The sequence below is a fragment of the Gossypium hirsutum genome, chromosome D11, assembly GCF_007990345.1.
Source record: "Gossypium hirsutum isolate 1008001.06 chromosome D11, Gossypium_hirsutum_v2.1, whole genome shotgun sequence".
In the NCBI taxonomy this organism is placed as follows: domain Eukaryota; kingdom Viridiplantae; phylum Streptophyta; class Magnoliopsida; order Malvales; family Malvaceae; genus Gossypium; species Gossypium hirsutum.
Window position 1 is genome coordinate 52,448,543 of NC_053447.1, and position 16,827 is coordinate 52,465,369.

Genomic DNA, 16,827 nt, shown 5'->3' on the forward strand with positions numbered 1-16,827 from the left:
TATAAAAAGCAAATATAATCAGAACTTATAAGTATTGTTAAAAAAAACCTATATATAAAATAAAAAAATTTACTATTGATATATATATTGTAATAATAATTCAAATTCAAATAAATCGTCTTTCTCTAATGAAATTACATCAAAGTTCAAAAACTTTCTAAGCCTTTCAGTCACTTGTTTGGCAATTAAATAAAAGGGTAATGTTGGCATGGATGCTGACAACGCATCAGAAGTCTGACGTGTTCAAACCTCATTGGGTTAATCTGTTGTCAAATTTTAAGCTTATTTCTTTTTTCCGTAGAATTTTAAGTAGTTCTGATTACGCTACCCATTTTCTTTATTTAAAATAAAATAATCCTTTCTAATTTAATCCAATAAGTATTAAAACATTATGAATGTTTTGATTTAGTGACAATTATTTAGATGATGAGAATTTTGAAATGTTTCTCATTTTGACTATTATTATTCTAATTTAAATCATATTATATAGTCCTTGAATAGAATTATTCTAAGTTATATTTTTTGTGCTTTGTTATGTTGATTTTGGTAGAAATTATTTAAATATATTTATTGTAATTTTATCTATAACCTCTTTATAAAATTCGGATTATGTTGAAACAAGTATATTGGATATTTGTTGAATATGTATGGAAGCTTACCTATATTGAAAGATTTATCACGTGGAGCAATAAATCTGTGGAGCAACAAATTTTTAAAGATTGAATCAACTTAAATTAAGCAAATCGGGTTTGTAATACCCAATTTTAACCCAGGCTCACATATGGAAACATAATCTTCAAGGATATGTAATCTTAGATATGATATGCAATCTTAGAGATTCAATTTGTAGATACCTTTTAATCTTAGCCGTTGATGTAATTAATCTGTACCGTTAGATTTGGAGAGGCTCAACTATAAATAGATGTCTCTTCCTTCATTGTAAAGGACGGAAGTTGGGAGTAATAATAATTCTTAAGAGTATTCCCTCAAATTTCTCTTTCTCTTGCGTTTTTATTTTCTTTGACGTGTTCAATAGGGTCCTTTCGACTTCATTTATTTGCGGATTTAGGCCCAAAATTTACGTCAAAGCTCGATTTGGTCTTTTTTTTATTTATTATTTATTATTTATTTTTATTAAATTTGATTTTATTGTTATTAAGTTATTATTATTACTATATATATACATACGCATATTATTTTACAATAATATATATACATACATTTGTTTAAAAAAAACTTTCATAAACACATGCACATATTATATATATATTTTTTATTATTATTCAATTTGCGTAACTTTTATATACATATATATATTTACATTTTATATACATATACATTTTTTATTTCCTAACTTTTATATGCATATATATACACTTTTATATTTTTTTACTTCGATAAATATGTATATACGTATGTTTTCTTATATTATTCTTCATAATTTATATATATATTTCTAAATTAATTAATTTCAATATATGTAATTATTATTATTTGTTTTTATATTTATGTAATTATCTTTTTTATAATCTATATATATGTAGATAATTTTTTTTTATATATGTACATGTATATATTTATATATTTTTTCTAATGAATATTTTTTATATTTATATATATACATATATATCTATGTTTTTTTTTTATTTTTGAAGATGCTTAAATACATACTTATATTTTTAATGCATATTTTATAATTTATATGTATATATTTATATATTTTTCTTTATTGTATTATGTATTTTGTTTGTATAAATTTATAATCCAAAATTTTATATGTAAATCATATGTATGTCTTTTATTCTTCATAATTTCAATGTATATATTTTGTATTTTTTTATTTTTTATTTCCTTCATTTGTTTATTGATTTATGTTTTCATTTATATTTTTTTCATTTATTTGATACTTTGCATGTCATGGATTATTGTTTTTTTGTATATTAATTTCGCTTATTTATTTGTTTATATTATTTCTATGCCATTGTTTGTATTTGTTATCGTGACATTTATACATACTTTCAATATAACATTACGTCATCTTTTTACTCGAATTTAAAAATGGAAAATTTTCAAAATAGAGATAATACTCGTATTTAGGATTTTCAAGAAAATTGAGCCCTAACGTATTGGGTTCCAATTTTCTTCGTTAAATCTAATAACCGAGAATTGCTCTTTAATCAAACAAAATAAAACTTGTCATAGAGAATTTAATATGTTGTGTCCTAACGTATTGGATGTGACACGTTGATTTTTCGAGATAAAGATTTTTTTTTAAAAAAAATAAAAGAAATATTGAATGTTTGGTATTTTAAGAAATCGTGCCCTAACGTATTGGGCTACGATTTCTTCATAAATTTTGAACAATTAAATATTTTCTTAAATTTTATTACACGAGTTTTTTTGGACTAACTCATCTTGAAGAGAATAAAATGTTGTGCCCTAACGCATTGGGTGTGATATTTTTTTTTCAAAATGAGAAAGTCTTAATAAATAATTTAATTTAACTAAGGATAGTATTTATTAACTGTATTTATTAACTCTCGACATTAAGACACGAATTAATCAACTTGATTACCAAATTTTGGGCGTTACGAGGGTGCTAATCCTTCCTCGTACGTAACTGACTCCTGAACCTGTTCTTCTAAAACTTGTAGACCAAAGTTATTTTAGGTGATCCAATCACACCTCAATAAAAGATTGGTGGCGACTCCCGTTTTCATCGACAACTAATTTTTTTTTCCAAAAATAAAAATAGTTTCGACAGGGTTTATTGTTTTGTGGAAATTAGCTTCACTGATTTGAAGACTTATCTTGAAGATATATGTTTTATTCTAAACTTTATGAGGATATTTGTAAAACTTTTTTATGAGGCTTTTTAGTAAGATTTTTATTGTAATTGATATTTATCTTAGCAAGCATTAAACTTTCATATATTATAGGCTTGTGTAAGTTAGAAGTGTAGAGAATCGAGAATTTAATTTGTTCATTTGGAATTCATTGTTGTGAATGCATTTTGTAAGAAAACAAGTGAGTTGCTTGATTTACTAACTAAGTTTTCTACCCTTGAAAACTTAGCTTAGCCTTGAAAACTTAGTGGAGAGAGATCTAGATCTGGAGTGCAAAGGTGCGAGATTATTATACTGGTGTGCAATAGGACTTTAATCACTATTTGTACTATGTTTAAGATAGTGGAGTATTTCTTTGGGTAAGACTCCACAAACGTAACGAAACCAAATTGTGTAAACAACTTGTTTGTGTTCTTTTTTGTTCCCTAATGGGCTTGTAGTATTGCTCCCTTGTTTTTGCAAGTCTTGACTAAGTTTTTTTAAATTAAAATATTAAAATATTAAAATAATTTTTAATAATTTTATTTTTAAATTAAATTTAAATTTATGTATGCCAATGAGCTTTTACTTTAAATTGAGAGAATTTTTTTTAACTGAAATTAAAGTATAAGAATATATTTAAATATGATAAAAATATAAATGCTTGCTTTAAAGGAATAAAATAAGAAATGGTGTTTTCATATTTTTAAAATTAATATAAAAATAAAAAAGAAGTTAAATCGCCAACATAAAAAATAATTTAAGTAATTTTATTCTTGAAACAATTTAACAATTATTGAAAAAATGAAATGTAAATAATTATTAATAAAAAAATAAATGAGAAAAATTACTGAACATTTAGTTTGTTTATAATTATTATATTACTCATATAATCTTAGTAATTATCTTTTATAATTGTTTTTCATTTTCTTAATGATTAATTTATCACACCAATTCATTCATGAATTTTGATAATAGTATATAATATTTATGTTTTGTAACTTTTTATTTTATCATTTTCTTAATTAAATTAGTATTAAATTATCTTATAACATTAACTCAATAAAAATAATAATAATATATATAATCATTTTTTTAAACATTATTTTCAGCTTATAAAAAAAATCCAAATTTATTATTTTAAAATCTATGTGCTAACAAAGATAAATATGAAAGGAAAAGTAATTATAACTTACATTTTTTTCTTCACGTAATAATAGATATAACATTCTTTAAAGAAATCATAAGTTAAAAGTTTTAATTTTTTAAATAGAATTAAAAATATGTTATTATTATTATTTTTCTTAAACTTGACTGATGACATCATTTAAGTATGACTCTTATTTCAGTTAAATTTGAGAAATAATCTTCTAGTTAAACTCTATTTATTTGTTTCAATCAAACTCTAATTAGTCTAGATTATTTTATTATTATTTGACCTATGAATTTAGCCTATAAATAGGCTCTTTTACAACCTTAGAAAATACACCCATTAGAGATTAGAACTCATAACACATTTAGAGAATTTTGTGTTTACATTTTAAGGGTTCTCTGTTTTCGGGTTTTTCGGGGTTTAGTTTTATCTCCATCTTTTGTACTATTCGTTCTTTTTCCATTATAGTAAAATTATATTTGCCCGTGGTTTTTTATCCTCTTTGAAGGGGTTTTTCCACGTTAAATTTGTGTGTACAATTTCTCAATTTCTTCCGCTATTTTTACTTGTTCGTTGTTTAATCGGGTCGATCCCCAACAACATCTTCTATTGCTCGTAAAGTTGATGTTTTATAATCTTGAATGTTTAGGTTTGAGGCCATCAAATTTTTTCTTGTAGTTACAACTTATTTGGATATCAAATTGTGTCAAAGAATGTAAAGAATGCGTTTTTAATTAGGTTCATTAATGTGGAAGTTTATGTTGAATAGCCTAAAGGATTTGAAGATCCCAATTATCTAGACTATGTGTTCAAACTTACTAAAGACACATGGTTTAAAGTAGGTTTCAAGGTGTGGTATGAGAGACTTTTAAAGCTTCTGCTAGAACAAGGTTATCAAAGAGGTAATGTAAACAAAATCCTATTTATTAAAAAGGAGAAAGGTATCGTTATTGTTGGTCAGATCTATGTAGATGATATCATTTTTTTGCTCTTCTCAAAAGGCTTGGGTGATTGTTGGTGTCAATTGCAACTGCCAAATGCAACTCTTGTAGTAACTTAAACAACATTTGGCATACTATTGTAACTTACTTTATTTGTTGGCACGTTTTGTCCAATATTGTTTGGGCCTTTAATTAGTGATGTATGAGGATTTTTAACATCCCATTATTGAAGATTGTTCATTCTAAAATCAAGCCAAGCAAATATGAATTCAAGACTTTAAATGTGATCGAAGTTCCCATAAATAAGAGATTTGATCTTCAAGGTGTTTTATGATGAGATCTTTGATGTTATACTTTTTATTGAAGATGTAACAACCCATTTTCTAATGGTGTCTAAAATGATGGTTTTGGAACCCATTTTTGACGAGTGAGTCCGTTAATATTAAATAGCATGAGGTTTAATTAAATTTTGGTTCTTTAATTTTGTCAGTTGGATAGTTAATTAAGGTACAAGGATTAAATTGTAAAAGTAGTAAAAGTAGTAAAAGTTAATCACTATGAAAATTTTAATTAATTAAAGGAGCAATTGAGCAATTGAGCCATTAGAAAATGAATATACAGTAGTGGGAATGAGTTGTAAACCATCAAAATGTTAATTAAGCTTAAGTTTAGTTAATAGGTTAATTAAGTTAATTATAATTAATTAATAAACTAATTAAAATATATAAACCAAATTAAAAGAAAAACAAAAGAACATCCTTGTCATCTTCTTCTTCAACCGAAAACAAAAAGAAAGAAAAGGTTTTGAACTTTCAAGAATTTCGGCTAAAGATTGGCAAGTGTAACTATGTCTTTTTCTTGTATTTTTTTTCATGTTTATAAGGTTTTGGGAGCTTGATTTAGCTAATCCGGGTATCAATTTGTAAGATTGTTAAAGTTTTTCAAAAAAAATTCATTATTGTTTTCTTGAATATTTTGGTACTAAATTGATAGATATTGAGCTTAGAAATGAAAAAATGACTAGTTTGTAAAGTTTAATTGTTAGTTTTTGAACATAAGGGCTAAAGTGCATAAATTTTGAAATTGGTGTCATATTTATGTACTTTTTTATAATAGAAGGATGTAGAAGGATAAATTTGAGATCAGTTTCAGAACCGAAGCTCAAATTTGAAAGTTATAACAATTTTGGTTTTAGGGACTAAATTGAATAAAATGTAAAACTTTAGGGAACATTCAAAAAATGAAATTGAAATGTCATATTCATAACATAAAATGTTATAAAGTATTTGGAATTGATAATTTGAAATGAATTATCATATAAATCGAGAATTGAACCAATTAGAAGATAATCGAGGAAAAGGGAAAATTGTAGATTTGTCTCCGACATCTTGTTATTGCAGTTTTTGCCAAGTAAGTTCATATGGTGTAGTTATATGTAATAGTAATTTATATATGTTTGAATTATGAATTGTTTGTGTGCAAATATACTTTTAAATTGGTTACGATTTGGTACAAATAGGTAAGACATTGATTAAATTGTAAAGAAATGGTAATATGTGCTATATGTGCTCGAGTGGATATGAAATGTTTTATGATGGGATGATTTGTACATGATGATTCTACAGTGGTTTAAATGTTACAAATATAGTATTAATGCCCATGTGAACCTAGTAAACAATTAGGATATATTATTGGCATGTCAATATGGTTATTTACGCGCTTGTACGGGTTTAGCACTTCGGTGCTCTCTGGTGTGGTATAGTTACTCGTGTATCTGAGTTTATTTACTAGAGTTCATCAGTCAAAATGATTATTGTAAACTGAAATGTTACAAGTATAATGTCCAAAATAGAAACTTGATGTTTTGATATCGCAAATGGAATTAAATTGTGAATTGTACTAAGTTGAATAGCGTAATAAATGTTGAAGTGTATATGACTCAGTTATGTAACAACTCACCTTATCGTTGTGAAATGCTATGTCAGGAAAATTGTATCAAGTTAATTAAATTATTATGTTTGATTATAAATCAAGGTAAGTTATTCGTTTTAATACCTATGAACTTACTAAGCATTCAAAATGCTTACCTAGTTGTTTTTCCATTTTCTGTAAATTATCGGTTTGCAGAATTCGTCGATCGGATCACCTCGAAGCTCACATTATCCAACTATCGACTCAGTAGACTTTTGCACATTTTAAGCCCAGTTATGTGGCATGTACATAGGTGCTATATTTTATATGAGTTTACTTTGGATGGCTAGTTTGTTTTGAACTTGGTTAGTGTTTGAATCATGGATTGTTAATGATCAAATGTTCAAATGTATGTTTGGTAACTTGTTGATATTTTGGGTGGCAATTTGGTAGCATAAATAAGCATTGATATGACATGTTTGTAAGTGAGATTGAATGGTTTGAATACATGATTAAATAGGTTGAATTTGAATACGATGGTCAAGTATATTTAGTGCCAAAATATGGTATATTGGTTTGAATGATGTGCATTTGATTAAAATGAAATGTTTAGAGATGGTTTGTATTGGTTTTGTGTAGGTTTAAAGGTGTACGATTTCACCAAAAGTATATATGGTTGAATTGGCTTGATACAATTACCAAAAGGCGTATTTTGTGCAAAAAATAGAGTCCATGTCGCGACGACACGACGTCAACCAATGGTTATCGCAACAAGACCTGGGTTGTTGCCCACGGTGTGATGAGGAACCTCATCGTCACAATGAGGCAAAATAGACAATCACGTCACAACGAGGAACTCCTCATGTCACGATGTCATTTTGAAATTTTGAAAATGTTGCTATTTGGTCCTTATGCAATTCCAGGTTAATTCTAGAGCATACGTAGGCTCGTATAAAACCCAAGAAAGATTGAATGATGAATTTATGATCTATAATGATGGTATTTGCATGATTTATGTTTACATTACATGTTATTTAGCTGTAGTTGCTCCGACAACGACTGTTGCTTTTCATAGCTCAAACGACGATCGGGTCGGGTGAGAGGTTTTACAAAACACTTATTTGGAAGCTATTTTTATGGAATTAGATACTCACATTTATTGTATTTTAACAAGCCACTTTATACTTATGTATAGATGGATTGTTTAAGTTATTATATACGAGAGAGAGAGAGAGAGAGAGAGAGAACACTTTATTTGTTCATCTAGGAACAATTCTTCTAGTGCATATTTGTAAGTAAACTGAATTATTAATCAGTTTGCAACTAACCTTTCAGGAGTTAAGACTTAGTGAGAGAGAGATCTAGATTGAAGTATAAGAGTGAGGTTACAACTAGGTGAGTGGGTTAAACTTAAATTATAGCTTGTACTCATTGATTTTAAAGTGATTTACTCTCTAAGAAAGCCTAATAGGCGTAGAAAGATTTCAACTAGCATGAACAAACATTGGTGTCCATATTTGTTTTTATAACTAGTAATAACTTCGTCCAATTGCAATAGAATGAATATTTAAAAGATAAAATCAATAAATTCACAGGTCCTATTTGGATATATTTCAATTTCCAATAAATTGTACTTTATTGAGTTGATTACCCCCATATTATTCAAGGTTTAAGTCTTACCATGCATGGTACCTATTCGAATATATTCTGATATTCAATCTGTTATGCTTTGTATTGAGTTGATTTTTGTTTTAATTAATTGAATATGTATTATTTGTCTGATTTGTATTATAAATATTGAAATGAACATTTGATAATTACTTAAGAAAAAAAGCGTCTATAAGTGATGGTTGTAATGGTCACTTCAGATGACACCATGATAAAATAGAGAAAATAGAATAAAAAAGGACTATTTAAGTAGTTCAATTTTCCTATGCTTGTGATGCCTACCTTAGTGAGAAAATCCATTATCTTTATTCCCAATACAAAAAGTGATTTAAATCCTATCGCACCCTGATATAGCAACCTCAGTTTTGTACCTAAAGATCTAGATCACTCATATCTAAGTTCTACCCTTAAGAACTTATGTTGTAAAATCAAGAAACACACTTCTTTTACACTCTCAATGCACTCTCAAATACAAGTTCCTTAATGAACAGATAAGTGATAAAAAAACTACTACTTTCTAACTTACACAAGCCTCTAATATATAAGAGTTTGCGGCTTGCTAAGATAAAGATCGATTACAATCAATATCCTATTAAAATAGTATTATAAAAAGGCTTTACAAATATCTTCATAAATTTCAAAATAAGTCTTCAAATTAATCAAGCCAAATTCCATAAAGCAAAAGATCTGATTTGCTTGATTCAGATTGGTTCAATCTTCAAAGATTTGTTGTTGCACAAGACGGGTCTTCAAATATGAGCCAATATATGTCCACAAAATCATCCAAGTCATTGCCCAAATGATTCTGTTTAAAAGATTGCCAACTCAAAAAATACAAGTTATGTTGCCTGTCACAGTGCTAGTGGTAGTGGCCACTACTGTTAGTACTTCAACTGCCACTAAAAAAAACTTGCCTCAATAATAAAACATTTGTCAAGGATGAATAAGCCTTCTATATTTATAGCACAAATCCATCTTCATAAAGTAACCTTTAATTCATCTTGATCTATTCAAATATCATCAAATCAATTATCCTTAATATAAGGATACAAAATGTCATAAAGTTAGTATTCTTGGATTGCATATCTCAGTATATAAGGAAAGTAAACCATGTAAGAATCCTTGAAAAATAAACTTACTTGATTTTACCTCTTCTCCAATAATAAACATGAGATTGTCTACACAAAATCCTTAAAAAGATGCAAACAAATAATCAAAACATTTTGGTCTAACATGTAAAGCCTAAAATTGACACGATTCTCTGGGTTTGGATCTTGGACGCTTTTACACAATTCACATAACAGAATTACTAAAATATCTTCTTATACTTTTGACTCAAGACATTTTCATTAACGTTTACCATAATTCATTTATAAAGAAACAAGGAAATATATTTAAACATCATACATCATATCTATAAAAAATTATTACAATACATAAATTTAATAAAACAGACTTATATGGCGTAATCCTACAATACGCCACTTGTCCAAACAAATTCACTGTATGCATAATTTTCCCTGTTCGCCGCTTCTCTGAAATACATCTGGCTTGTCCCTCTTGGTGAACATACTTAAACAACAACACCTGAAATATAAACATAATATTTCGCAAGTTCAGAGGAACTTAGGGAGATTGGACACAACATATTTTTTTAACTTATCATGTTGAATTTCTCATTTTGAATATTTGGATTTCTTCATATCTATTTTTGGCGGATACCTTCCCATTGTCAGTTTAATGATCACATACTTATACACTACTCACAATTCTTAACGTATTATCATTCATCTAACTGCTTGGCTATCTTTAGATATTAACATACGGTACTACTTTTTTATTTTCTCTCCAAACAATTTTAAACATTTATTCTAGTATAGCTAATCGCAAACATCATTCTTAATGGATACCACTTATTGATCTTGCTAAATTAGACATTAAATTGAACTATATTCTGTCTCAACCCAATACATACTCATATTGATGAGAAACACTTCAGATCATTTAGAAGAATTCCACATGTCTTTGTTACAGGGAACAAGACCTCCAATTTAGCGAATAACTTAAATTCTCTCAAGTCTTAGAATAAGACATGATACTATTTACATATAATAAATACTAGATAGCTCAGATTTCCTCCATAATAACATGGATAGCTCAAATTGATGAACCCTTACCTAATATGCTCGTATAATAAACTTGACAGATAACCATGGCAGATACCCTCATTGAACATACTAATTTATACTTTTTTTCAAGAAACTTCCTTTAAAGTTTATTCAATTTCATCTCAAACTTTTTAGATAGATCATATCCTTATCATAGATTCATTAGAATACGCCACAAGGGCCAAACAGAGATACGCCACAAAGAAAACATAAGGAATAATATGGAATACACCACAAAGGCTAATAGAATGCCACGAAGGTCAAACCAGAATACACCATAAAGGCTAAACAGAATACCACCCAGGAACCTCATGAGTTTTTGTGTTTGTGATATGGATTTGGCTAAACTCACATCAAATGAGGTTTGCCCATCATCGCCCTGGGACACGTAGAAAACCCTAGTCGATAATTGCGGCTCATCCACCCATTTTTTAGAAATATGTCATGGCCATGGACCTTCTTCAAAATTTACAAAACATGATTCGTGTTTACTGTTTCGCCGGACTTCATTAATTACCACTGTGGTGTCAAAACTCACATCAGATGACCTTTCAACACTCAACTACACTTTATTTTCCCTAACCTTATTATACACACCTCAAATCCAACATAAGTACCCATTCAGATATGCTAAACTCATTTTCTTAACAAAATCGTACTCAGTATACATTTTACACTTATCAACACGAGCGCATATCACAGTATACATCTCAAGCACGCAAAGTATACATACATAGTTGATTCACAGAATCATGTACACCTATACATACAATTCATTACCTATTAGACTCACCTGAATGCTAAACTAATATTTCATAATTATTTTCAACAATCATTCAAGTATTCACACGCTATTTTCAGGAACATCAAATACAAACAATCTGTCTAAATGGACTTGTATAAGTCAATATTAGAGACTCACATAGTTGAAGGTCAAAATCCTCAATTAAGAACACCTTTCACAAACTAGCAGCATCAACTGCTTAAAAGAACATGAATTCACCATTAAAACCCACTTACAGACATATTGCTAACTTCTCATCTATAGATAAACCCCAAGCAAGACCTCTTAATCATACTTTGCTGCATAAATATATCATAGTACCCTTACTCTTAACATGCAAAGTTGTCAGACTTACTAGGAGATTGAACATCCTCTGATTACTCACAAAAAACTTAGATTCCAGTTTAATGAGGAAAGATGGCATTTAAAAGAAAGAAAAAGAATCAGAGAGCAATATTGAAGGAAGAAGGAGGAAGAGAACTTCCTCACGAACCCTTCTACATACACACACACATATATAACCAGCTTCCCTTTTAGAGGAAATCAACAAGTGTCACTTGAATTCATAATTTATCCTTCTTAGTGGCCTATAGATTTCAAGAAAAACATAAATGAGGATCCCGAATGAATATTACTTGATCGACCAATCCAATTTGACTTCCAACCAGATCACTGTACAAACTTAACAAGAACAATACTCAGACAAACTAGGCGTATTGTAAATATTTGGTGGTAACTCATGTAATAATTACCTTTTTGCTTAACTGAATCTTATCTTTAAATAGAAAAATAATCTAAAATAAAATCTTCACTTACTCACACGATGATTACTATACGCCCACACCTATGTGCTAAAAGAAACATATGGGCACATTACACTTTGCGAAACAGACTATTTTACTACTACACGTTTTAACCTCAAATTTGCCAGACTTGGGGTGTATCAAGTGCAATGGTCACTTCTTGAGTCATTGCTCCCAAAACATGCCTAAAAAATCTCCTCATTTGGGATTTTTAACCAACAATCCCTCAACCAATGTTTTCAAGCAAGGAATGCAATACTAGCATCAACAACATCAAGTTTCAACTCCCCCTCAAACTTAGCTTATTCTTTCATATTTTTGGACAAAAATTCAAAGAAATTTTAGGTAATGGCAACTGAAGGAACATCTCTATAAGATGAAGTTTTATCAACATAAAGTAATAACATGTAGGCAACATCATGAATAAACAAAACAGATAATAACAACAAGAATGGAAATGAAAGACTCCCCATTAGTAATACCATCAACACACGCCCCTTTAATTGTAGTATCAACACACTCCCCTCAATAAGATATTTCAGTAGGGGGTGCAATGAATTCTAACTCATCAACAATTCTATATGTCGGAGATGTAATTCGTAGAACAATAAGGATTTTTACCATAATACCTTTAGGAAGTAGAAATATTTTCATGTTGATTTTCAAAATTTGTTGCATTAATTGCCCTTTTTTGTGCATCAATCAACCATTGATCTTTTCTCACCCAGAACTGTTTTGGGTTGTATCTGTTGGGATTTATTTCCCTAAGTGTAGCTTATTTGTCATTTTGTATTTGTAATTTTTTAAATAGATTGGTTTAAATAAAATTCTATTACTCATTAATATCATTTGTATTTGTCCTTAACAGTTTTTGCACATAAAGAAAAATGTAAGCAAATATTTGCTCATTGATTATCTAATGTTTAACTAATATTAAGTCACGTTATGTGGTTAAATCATAATGTGATAAGACAACTTCTAGTAGTAGATAATCTAAAAAAGTCTGTAGTTTAATCGAAATTGAACAAATCGATTGAAAGACTATTGTGTCATTTATCAAGTCCAATTGGGGAGATACCTTATCTTGAGTATCAAAGTGACAGAAATGTGATTGTCTGGATTGACAATACATCTAATAGGATTCAAGTTGAATTTATCCTAGATCCATTTATAGATTCATTGACTTGTGACGTTCATAATGTGACATACCTTAATCTTGATTGGATGATGAACTATGTTCGCGCGACTCATATACTATAATGTATTAAAAGCCTAAGTTCAAATAGTTAAGGGGCTGAAAGTTGGTACGTTTAGTACACGACTTTTGCATGATGTAGCGTCATTCCATAGTAGTGGAATCATAGCCCTATAAGGTTAAATGATATCGTTTCATTAGCATTACATAGTTGTTGAAAAAATAACATGACCACAGATCATTTTTGTAAGACAAATAATTTAATTACTGTGTTCGCAAATGACTCTTTCATGAAGGAAGATGTAATGATTACCATGAGATAAAATATGATCATATTGAGTGAATGGATTTAACCCGAATGATATCCTATGAGGGTAACACACTTATGATAAGGTCATTGGATAAACATTTATTTATTTTTTGGGGAAATGAAAAACATCAATTACATAAAGCAACCATTCGTTTTATCTACTTGTAGTAAATCTAAAAGATCCTTAAGAGCCTCATCAATAACTTGTAAGCTTGATTTCCAAATCAAACTGAGTTTAGCAAGATGATCTGCTACCAAATTTTGATTTCTTGGTATATGATTTATCCTCCATTCCCCTTCTGATTGCAAGATACAAAGAGTTTTTCGGAGCACAGTGATCCCTAAATCTTTCAAATCCATATCAGTCAAGATCTGGGCAACTTCAAGATTATCTGTCATAATAATGATTCGTTTATAGCCCTTATTAAATAAAATGACTCCATGATTAATAAGGAAGCGTTCAATCATGGTACTTTAACGGAATGAATCCATGATTAATAGTGTTGTAATTAATAAGGGAAGATACAAACCTTAATTACAAATTATTTGAGTCCTAATTACATATATCCAATCAATCCTTTTGCTAGTTCGAGATAACCATAAATAAATTGCATGTAGAACTAAATGAATAGAAATGAATGAAAACGATGAAGTAAGAGAATTATATCGTATGTATCACTATATATAGTAAATGCGTTACATCGTACGTATCACTATATGTAGTAAATGTGTTTTCTTGCTAAGTACAAAAGATGACTTAGAAAATAAATTAATTTCTCTAAATTATTGTTTAATTTATTATAATTAAATAATTGAAGTTTGAAGTGAGAATTAAATTAATTATTTATCATTGTTTTATTGAATGAGCAATTAAATACGTTTCCTCGTAGATTTTAATATGGTAAAGTTACCATGATTTAACGAAATTAGTGTTGGATTGAGAAAATTATTTAATTGGATAAATTAATTTAATTAATTAAAACAATGATATTTTGGGAAATAGAAAATAGTAATTGAGTTGGATAAATTATAAGTGGTAGATAAAAAGTTTAGGTAACACATAATTGTACCCAATACACTGGATGGGCTTGAAAGCCCATCCCATATGAGAGTGGCGACAAACCCTAATCCTAGTAAGGGTATGCTATCGTTGCCCCTTTTATTCCAATTACAATGGGATATTGTATTTTCTATTAAAATATTATTATTTAATTATCTTTGTTCAAGTAAAGCTCTTGTATTATTTTCCTATAAATAGGACCTATGGGATGACTTAATTACATCGAATATAAAACATCGTTACTTTGTCAGAAAATAGTGGCAATTTATTTACTAGAATAAATTATATTTTTTGAAAAGCTTAAAGTTCATGGTTCTCAAAATGAGAAATTAACTTTCCTACTGAAAGTGAATAAAAGTTTTCATTCTATGCTTTCGGTTCATTTTGTTTCAACCCACACTCAAAACAATTAGGGGATTGAGGATAGCGGAGAAGATCACTTAGTAGAAATCTAGGAAACGACTTAAGCTGCATCGCACAAAACATATGTAATAATTTGGTTTAGGGTTTATTACCATAAATACCACACAACTCAATTTTAAGAAAAAATTTAAATTTCTGTTGTGCCTAAAAGCATTATTTTCTAAACCAATTTTCCTAACAGTATCTTGGCTGAGTTGCAACTTGTCTTCTATCATTTCCCCATCTCATATCTTTCAACATCTTATAACAATATGGTTTGATATGACCAACCATACTACAATAATGGTAGATAATCCTTCTCTTCTTATGTTGCTCCATTCCATGAGATGGTCTCTCATTTTTCCTCCATATAGATTCTTACCTTTGACCTTGACTAGTGCCAGGTGTAGTGGGCATTGACTTTGTCATTGCTTGCTTCCACCTTTGCTCTCTCAACATTTTGAAGCATTTAACTCTCATATGAATAAAAAATCCATAATATTGACAAATAACTTGATGATTAGAGATTATCTTCTTTTCATCATGAATCAGAACATGATTCTTTAAAGATTCACCTTAATCAACACTATTTGTGGTTTTGACAAAAAAAACTATTAAATTTTTCATCATAGTTTTTCCTTTCTTCTCGACATATCCAATGCAATATATTCCTAGATTTATTTTTCCAGTAGCAAGGATTTCTTCAAGTTTACCACTATTAGAATTGAACTTTTCTAGCATGGACTGTGTAACTGTAAGATCCTTCTCAGTAGTCTCTAAACTAGCAACCTTTTCTACAATCACAATACCCTTCAACCTCATCTGTTTGTTCCAACTTCTAATTCTTCATTGAGTTTGGAGTTCTCATCTACCAAATTTGCATTCATGTCACATGCTTTCTTCCATTTTTTTAGCACAATATTCTAGGTTTGCAAAAACTCAACACTAGACTCTCTTTTTAAATCATCACTTCTGCTAGAGTTAGTTGAAATAGGGGTACTGACTTTTGTAGTGAATGCCATATAATTTCTCAAGTGTGTCTCATCTGAATCTCAGTTGCTTGAGACATTCTCATCACTCCAAGTTACATTGAGAGACTTCTTTTTCAAGTTTGCACACATGGCTTGTACATAACCATACCCTTTATACTTGTAACGTTGAATGCCTTTCTTCCTTACTCTAGGGTTTTAATCAATAGCCACACCTTTCCCTTTTTCCTTATTGAATCTTTGAACTCTTTCAAATCATTTGCTCTGTTTGGATAGCTTCTTGAATGCATTGTTGAAGTTTTGAGTAAGCAACTTTATTTTGTTCCTAAAGATTTTCAATCGCAGTAGAGTCTGCAGTTTGCACTACATCATTCACTTGCAGAGCAATGCTCTTATCACCTTTGACTTTACTTTTCTTTGACCCATCAAGGATCATTTCAAAGTTTTGAAGCTAATCTATGAGTTCATCAATCTGCAACCGGCCAATGTCTTTAGCCTCCTTGATAGTCGACATCTTGATTGTAAATATCTCATATAAAGATTGAAGGACTTTTCTTACCAACTTCGAGTTTGAATATTCATTACCAAGAGAAAAAGCTTGATTTGACAAATCACATA